The sequence below is a fragment of the Cebus imitator genome, unplaced genomic scaffold (assembly GCF_001604975.1).
Source record: "Cebus imitator isolate Cc_AM_T3 unplaced genomic scaffold, Cebus_imitator-1.0 Scaffold589, whole genome shotgun sequence".
NCBI lineage: Eukaryota > Metazoa > Chordata > Mammalia > Primates > Cebidae > Cebus > Cebus imitator.
The window spans coordinates 255,125-261,945 of record NW_016107904.1 but is presented as its reverse complement, the minus strand read 5'-3'; the positions used below and the strand labels follow the sequence as shown (position 1 = coordinate 261,945).

At 44.0% G+C, this 6,821-nt stretch overlaps 1 protein-coding gene across 5 annotated transcripts in view; it reads left to right on the top strand.

The window, feature by feature from the left end:
- PCYT1B (phosphate cytidylyltransferase 1, choline, beta) overlaps positions 1-6,821 on the top strand; it is a 101,843-nt gene that overhangs the window by 93,768 nt on the left and 1,254 nt on the right. The window lies entirely within an intron of this gene.

Sequence of the window (6,821 nt, the reverse complement as noted above, 5' to 3'; positions counted from 1 at the left end):
GTAGAGACAGGGTTTCGCCATGTTGGCCAGGCTGGTCTTGAACTGACCTCAGGTAATCTGCCCGCCTTGGCTTCCTAAAGTGCTGGGATTACAGGCATGAGCCACCATGCCGGGCCCATTTTAACCATTTTAAGTGAACATACAGTTTAGCAGCATTAAATGGTTGCATTCACAGTGTCCTGCAAACATCACCACCATCTACCTCCAGAACTTCTTCTTCATCCCAAACAGAAACTGTAGCCATTAAGCAAGAGCTCCCTATCCTCTTTTGCCCCCAGCCTCTGGCAGCTAGCCTTCTACTTTCTGCCTCTATAAATCTGACTACTCTAGGTATCTCATTTAAGTGGAATCATATAGTATTTGTCCTTTTGTGGCTAGCATATTTCACTTAGCATGATGCCTTCAGGGTTCATCCATGTTGTAGCATGCGTCAGAATTTCCTTTCTTTTGAAGAGTGAATGATATTCCATTTTATGTGTACATCACATCTTTTTTATCCATTATTCCATTGATGGACATTTGGGTTGTTGTGAACACTGGTGTTCGAGTTCTGCTTTCAATTCTTTTGGGTATATACTAAGAAATGGAATTGCTGGATCACATGGTAATTCCATGTTTAATTTTTTTTGAGAAGCCACCATACTGTTTTCCAGAGTGGCTGCACAATTTTACACTCCCACCAGCAATGCACGGGGTTCTAATTCCTCCACATCCTCACCAACACTTATTAATTTCTGTTTTGTATTTTTTTTAATAATCATCACAATTTTAGTCACTGCTCATTTTTAAGACTTTTGATTTTGAGAAAAGTGCTACAAAATACAGTTTGTGAATCAGAATTAGATTTCCCACCTGAGACTTTGACAGCTTTTAAAATTTTATCTTTTTTTAAAAATTTTGTTGTTGTTGTTTTTAAGACAGAGTCTCACTCTGTCGCCCATACTGGAGTGCAGTGGAATGATCTTGGCTCACTATAACTTTCGCCTCCTGGCTCAAGTGATTCTCTTGCCTCAGCCTCCTGAATAACTAGAACTACACATATGTACCACCATGCCTGACTAATTTTTGTATTTTTAGTAGAGATGAGATTTCACTATGTTGGCCAGGCTGGTCTCGAACTCCTGACCTGACCTCAAGTGATCCACCTGCCCCAGCCTCCCAAAGTGCTGGCATTACAGGCATGAGCCACTGTGCCCAGCCTAAAATTTTTATCCTTAAACACAGGTACAAGTAAAATGTGAATAAACATGAAAAGTTTCTTACTATGAAACTGGCTAATTACAAGAGAGGTGGTCATGAACAGGTCACTTTCTGAATGGGTGGCCTGAGGCAAGTTCATCTGCCTCTCTGGGCCTTAGCCATAGCATCAGTAAATAGGGAAAGTAAACATAGCTGCCACATAGGAGGAGGATTACATTGATTCATACTTCATTTAAAAATTTTTTTTTTTAATTTTATTTTTTGAGTCAGGGTCTTGCTTTGTTGCCCAGGCTAGAGTGTAGTGGCACAATCATGGGTCACTGTAACCTTGAACTCCCAGGCTCAAGTGATCTTCCCACCTAAGCCCTCTCCCGGCTCAACCTGAGTACCTGGGACTACAGGCACATACCACCATGCCCAGCTAAGTTTTCAAAATTGTTTGTGGAGATGAGGGGTCTCACTATATTGCCCAGGCTGATCTTGAACTCCTGGGTTCAAGCGGTCCTCCTACCTGAGCCTCCCAAAGGGTTGGGATTACAGGCTTGAGCCACTGTGCCCAGCCTGGCTCACACTTCAAAGCCATAGAGCAGTGGCTGGCACCCATGCCAGGCACTATGTAAGGGTTAGTTTTTTATTGATTTGACCAGAACTGAAGCATGGGCCCTTTTTTCTCCTTGAGTTTCATCCTGCTTACAAGAGGGCCAAACCAGATCGTACTAGGAACTTTTTCATTTCTTTTTGGCAGATATACCAGAATATATATGAAATCCTGAAACCTTTAAAGGCATTTGTCAAGACATTTATTGCCCCACTAAATGCTAAGTACTTCTTAAAAGGGAAAACTTTGTAGGAGAGAAATAGAAAATGACTTTCATATGGACAGGACTATAAATGGGATTATTTTCTTGGGGGAAAACTTTATAAATGGAAACCTCTTAATACCATAAGAGACTGAATTTAAATAATTTTACTCTTTGAAAATGCCATGCCTGGCCTTCCTTATTTGTTATATTTCTAAAGTGCTTTTCTTCCCAGGAAGCTCATTACAAACTGTCTCCTGACTGTATTGAATTCAGGTCCTTTGCAGGGGAACCACCCTTCAAAATGCACCAGAAACAGATCAGAGAGCTGGCAAATTGAGGCTGGGAGCTATTTTGCATGGATATTGCATTTTATGAAGTGCAACACCATTGTTTATCATTAAAGATTCAAGTTCTTTCACCCTCTCAGGCAGAATATTCTCAGCTATGAGCTTGATTCAAACTACAGTAGACAAGTTGTAGAGTTCTTAGAAAGTGAACTTCTAATGGAAATGCTGACAATCCATTAACAGCAGGAGGGCTAATGGCTGCCGCAGAAAATATACTTAAAGATTACAGTAATAAAAACACATATTTTAAAGTGCCTGCTAGGAGTTCAGGAATGTTTTTAAATGTTGCTGTTAATAATAGGCCGCCCAATCTTTATGGCATTTGATTTTGTCTCATAAATGGGTTTAATCTAAGGGAGTGCTGTTGTAGTGTACCTTTTTTTTCTGTTGGACTTTGAGGGGGGGTTGATGTCTTTTGGCAGAATTATCAATGCCCTTAATGGAAGGTAAATGATTGGTATATTAGCAGATGTGTGGAATTTTAAATCTGGAAAAGACCTGAGCAGTCAACCAGTCATCTATTATTATATCTGCCAGAGGAAACTTAGGACTCTAAAAAGTAAGGGGCTAGAGCTTAGGAAAAATGAGTGTTGGGTTGGGGGGTGGGGGAAGTGCTATTGGTGATGTGTCTGTGGCCTTAGTAATGCCTTACCAATGTCATTATTGTAACACCTGCCCTTCCGCCTGATATCTCTGCTTGGGTTACCTGAGTTCTTTCTTCCTACTGTCATGCTTTTTTATGATGAAAAAAGTAATATATATTCATTATAGAACTATTAAAAAGTAAAGAAGGGACTGAAATCACTCGCAGTCTCATCATCCAGCGCAGTCTATGTTAAAATTTTGGGTTATCACTCCCATCTGTTTTCCATCTCTGTATATGTACATTTCTTCTACAAACTTGAGATTATGCAGAACATAGTGTTCTAAAATCATTTTGGCTTTGCAGTTGCTCATGAGTGTTTTCTCGCATGATGAAATACTATTTAAGAACCTGATTCTTCTCATCCGCTTATTAGATCATCTTGGAGTTGCACAGATTTCTCTAACCTGGTTCGAGAATTTGCAGTGTTGTGTATTTGCAGTATTGCGTTGAATACCATTATACATGATAAAGATTTATTTATATCTCTGGTTATCTCCTCAGAAAATAAAAGTTTTTGCATCTATTGCCAAATTACCCCTCAGAAAGGCGTTGCTATTTTATCCTCCTACCAGCAGTAACATGAGGGTGGCCCTTTTTCTGAGCCCTCAACTAGCTGTAACAAAATTTTAAAACTTTAGCAATCTGATATATAAAATGTATCTCATTTCAGCCATTTGCATTTGTTTGGTTACTAGTGACGCTGAACAGTTTTAATAGCTCATTTACAAACTTCTCTTATGACTTGCCTATATAGGCCATATGCTCTTTTTTTTCTTTCTTTTTGAGACAGAGTCTCGCTCTGCTGTCAGGCTGGAGTGCAGTGGCACAATCTTGGCTCACTGCAACCTCTGCCTCCCAGGTTCAAGCGATTCCCCTGCCTCAGCCTCCCTAGTAGCTGGAACTACAGGCGTGTGCTACCATACCTGGCTAATTTTTTGTATTTTTTAGTAGAGACGGGATTTCACCAGGATGGTCTCAATCTCGTGACCTTGTGATCTGCCCGCCTTGACCTCTCAAAGTGCTGGGATTACAGGTGTGAGCCACTGTGCCTGGCCCATATGCTCATTTTTCTACTAAGGTTTTCACCTTCTTTTTGATTTACAGGCTCTGTGTATATACCAAGATCTATAATTTTTAGGTAAACGTTGCAAAAATTTCTGCTATATTTTTATTTGCCTTTTATCTTATTTCATGGTGGGTTTTTTTTTTGAGTACAGAAATTTTAAATTTTTGTGTAGTCAAATGTCAATCTTTTCCTTTATGGTTTCTTTCTTTGCTTTTATGCTGACACCCAAAGGTATTTTTAAAACACATATCTGATCAGATTCCACCCTTGATTAAAATCTTTCTGGGGTTTTTGAGTAGGAAATCCAGCCTCCTTGTGGTGCTCTAGGTCCAGACCATTGCCACCCCATGGGCATTTGGGGCTCTGGTCACATCAAGCAACTTGGACTTAGTACGCCTTACTTAGCGTGCTCTGCTTGGAAAGGCCATCCTCTGCCAGCCCCCATGGACCCACTCCCTATCGCCACCCACCTCTTCCTGGGCTCATCAAAGACCCAGCTGAGACATGACACCTCTTCTACGCCCTTCTTCCTCCCTTGCCTCTTGTGTAGCACCTGGTCCCCAAAAGATATCTGTAATGGTTTGTAAAATGAATAACCCAAAAGACAAGCCAAGTCTAAGCTGGCAAATAGGAGAATTGGCTTTCAGGGCAAGTTTAGTATCAAAGGATTGAACTGAGTGGCTGGGGGGCTGAGGCTCAACTGTGAGCAATTGAAAGACCCCAGGCAGGATGCTCAGGAGTCAGTGGGATGCAGCATCCTGTGGGGAGCATCAGGGAAGGGCTCAATTCTGAAAGCACCCAGCGACCATCACCTGAGGTCCCAAACTGGCAAACCGATCTTAACCACCTAAACCTCCTCCCACCACACAGTCTTCCCCAAACTGGCAAATGGCATCACTGCTTTCCAATTTCTCAGCCCGAGACTGGAGTAACTTGATTCCTGTTCCTCCCACATCCCATGTCCCATCTGTCAGTGAGTCCTGTTGGCTTTACCGTGAAAACAAGATCATATACTGTAGGATTCCATTTTGATGACATTCTGGAAAAGGCACAACTGTAGGGACAGAAAACAGATCTGTTGCCAGTGACTGGGGGAGGGGAGACTCCAAAGGGTCATGAGGGAATTTGGAGCTGATGGGACCCTCCTATGCATTGATTGGCGTGGTGGTCACACAACTGTATGCATTTGTCAAAACTCAAGGAACTGTACACTAAAAAGGGTGAGTTTATTATACCTCAGTAAGAATATGGGGAAAAATATACTAGGAATCCTGCCATTTTTCACCACACTGCCATCATCCTGGGCCAGACCGGGCTTCATTGCTATCTTAAATTTTTTTTTTTTTTTTTGAGACAAAGTCTCACTCTGTCGCCCAGTATGGAGTGCAGCAATGCCATCTCAGCTCACTGCAACCTCCGCCTTCTGGGTTGAAGCGATTCTCCTGCCTCGGCCTCCCGAGTAGCTCGGATTACAGGTGCCCCCCCACCCCACCCCACACCTAGCTAATTTTTTTTGTATTTTTAGTAGAGACAGGGTTTCACCATTTTGGCCAAGCTGGTCTCGAACTCCTGACCTCAAATGATCTGCCTGCCTTAGCCTCCCAAAGTGCTGGGATTACAGGTGGGAGCCACCTCACGAAGCCTTGGATTCTTACTGCAATGGGCTCATAACTGGGCTCCCTGCTCCTACCCCCACCTCACGGCAGTCTGTTCTCAACACAGCAGTTGGAATGGTCCTTTGAAAAGCAGCAGCAGATTGTTAATCCTTTGCTCAGAACTCTCCAGAGGTTTCTCTTCTCAGAGGAGACTGTATGTGAAACAGCTTCCTGCTATGTCTCTGGCCTGATCTCCCAAAGCGCCTCCCACTCTCCCTTCCCCACTAGCTCACTCCACACTGCCACGATGGCCTCCTCCCCTCCTGGGACCTGCTGTGCGCATCCCCTCAGACAGAAAGGCAGAGTTCTCACAATGGGTGCCAAGGCCCTCTGTGGCATTGCCCTCTGTGCCTTCACTGGCAACATCTTCCTAACCCTCTCCCTTAGTGGCCTGCCTGCACTTCCCGGATGTGTGGTCCATGCTCCTTTCTTGGGGTGCTCTGTCTGGAGTGCGCTGCCCTCTGATTTCCATTCAGCTGGTCCCTCCCCTCATCTCTTCCACATTCTTCACCCAAGTGGCATTTTCTCGGCGGGGCCTTTCCAGAGCACCCTGTTTGCAGCTGCCCTGCTCCCACCCCTACTTGCTATCCTCTCACCCTCTTTTTCTCACAGACCACAGATCCGTCTGACATACCATATTTTGTTTATGGTGTGATTGATTCCGCCTCATAGCTGTGAGGTCAGCGTTTTTGTTTTCTTTCCTGCCACCCCTCCAGTCCCTAGATCATGACTGCTTGCCTGGCTAATCACAGACAGTCACGTTTTGTAGATGGAAGAAAAGAAGGGAAGAAGGAAAGAGCGTTAAGAACCAGCAGTAGCCGGGCGCAGTGGCTCCCGCCTGTAATCCCAGCACTTTGGGAGGCCGAGGTGGGCAGATCACCTGAGGTCAGGAGTTCAAGACCAGCCTGACCAACATAGCAAAACCCCACCTCTACTAAAAATACAAAAATTAGCTGGGCATGGTGGCACATGCCTATAATCCCAGCCACTTGGGAGGCTGAGGCAGGAGAATCGCTTGAACCTGGGAGGTGGGGGTTGCAGTGAGCTGAGATCACACCACTGCACTCCAGCCTGGGTGACAGAGCGAGACTCCGTCTCAAAAAA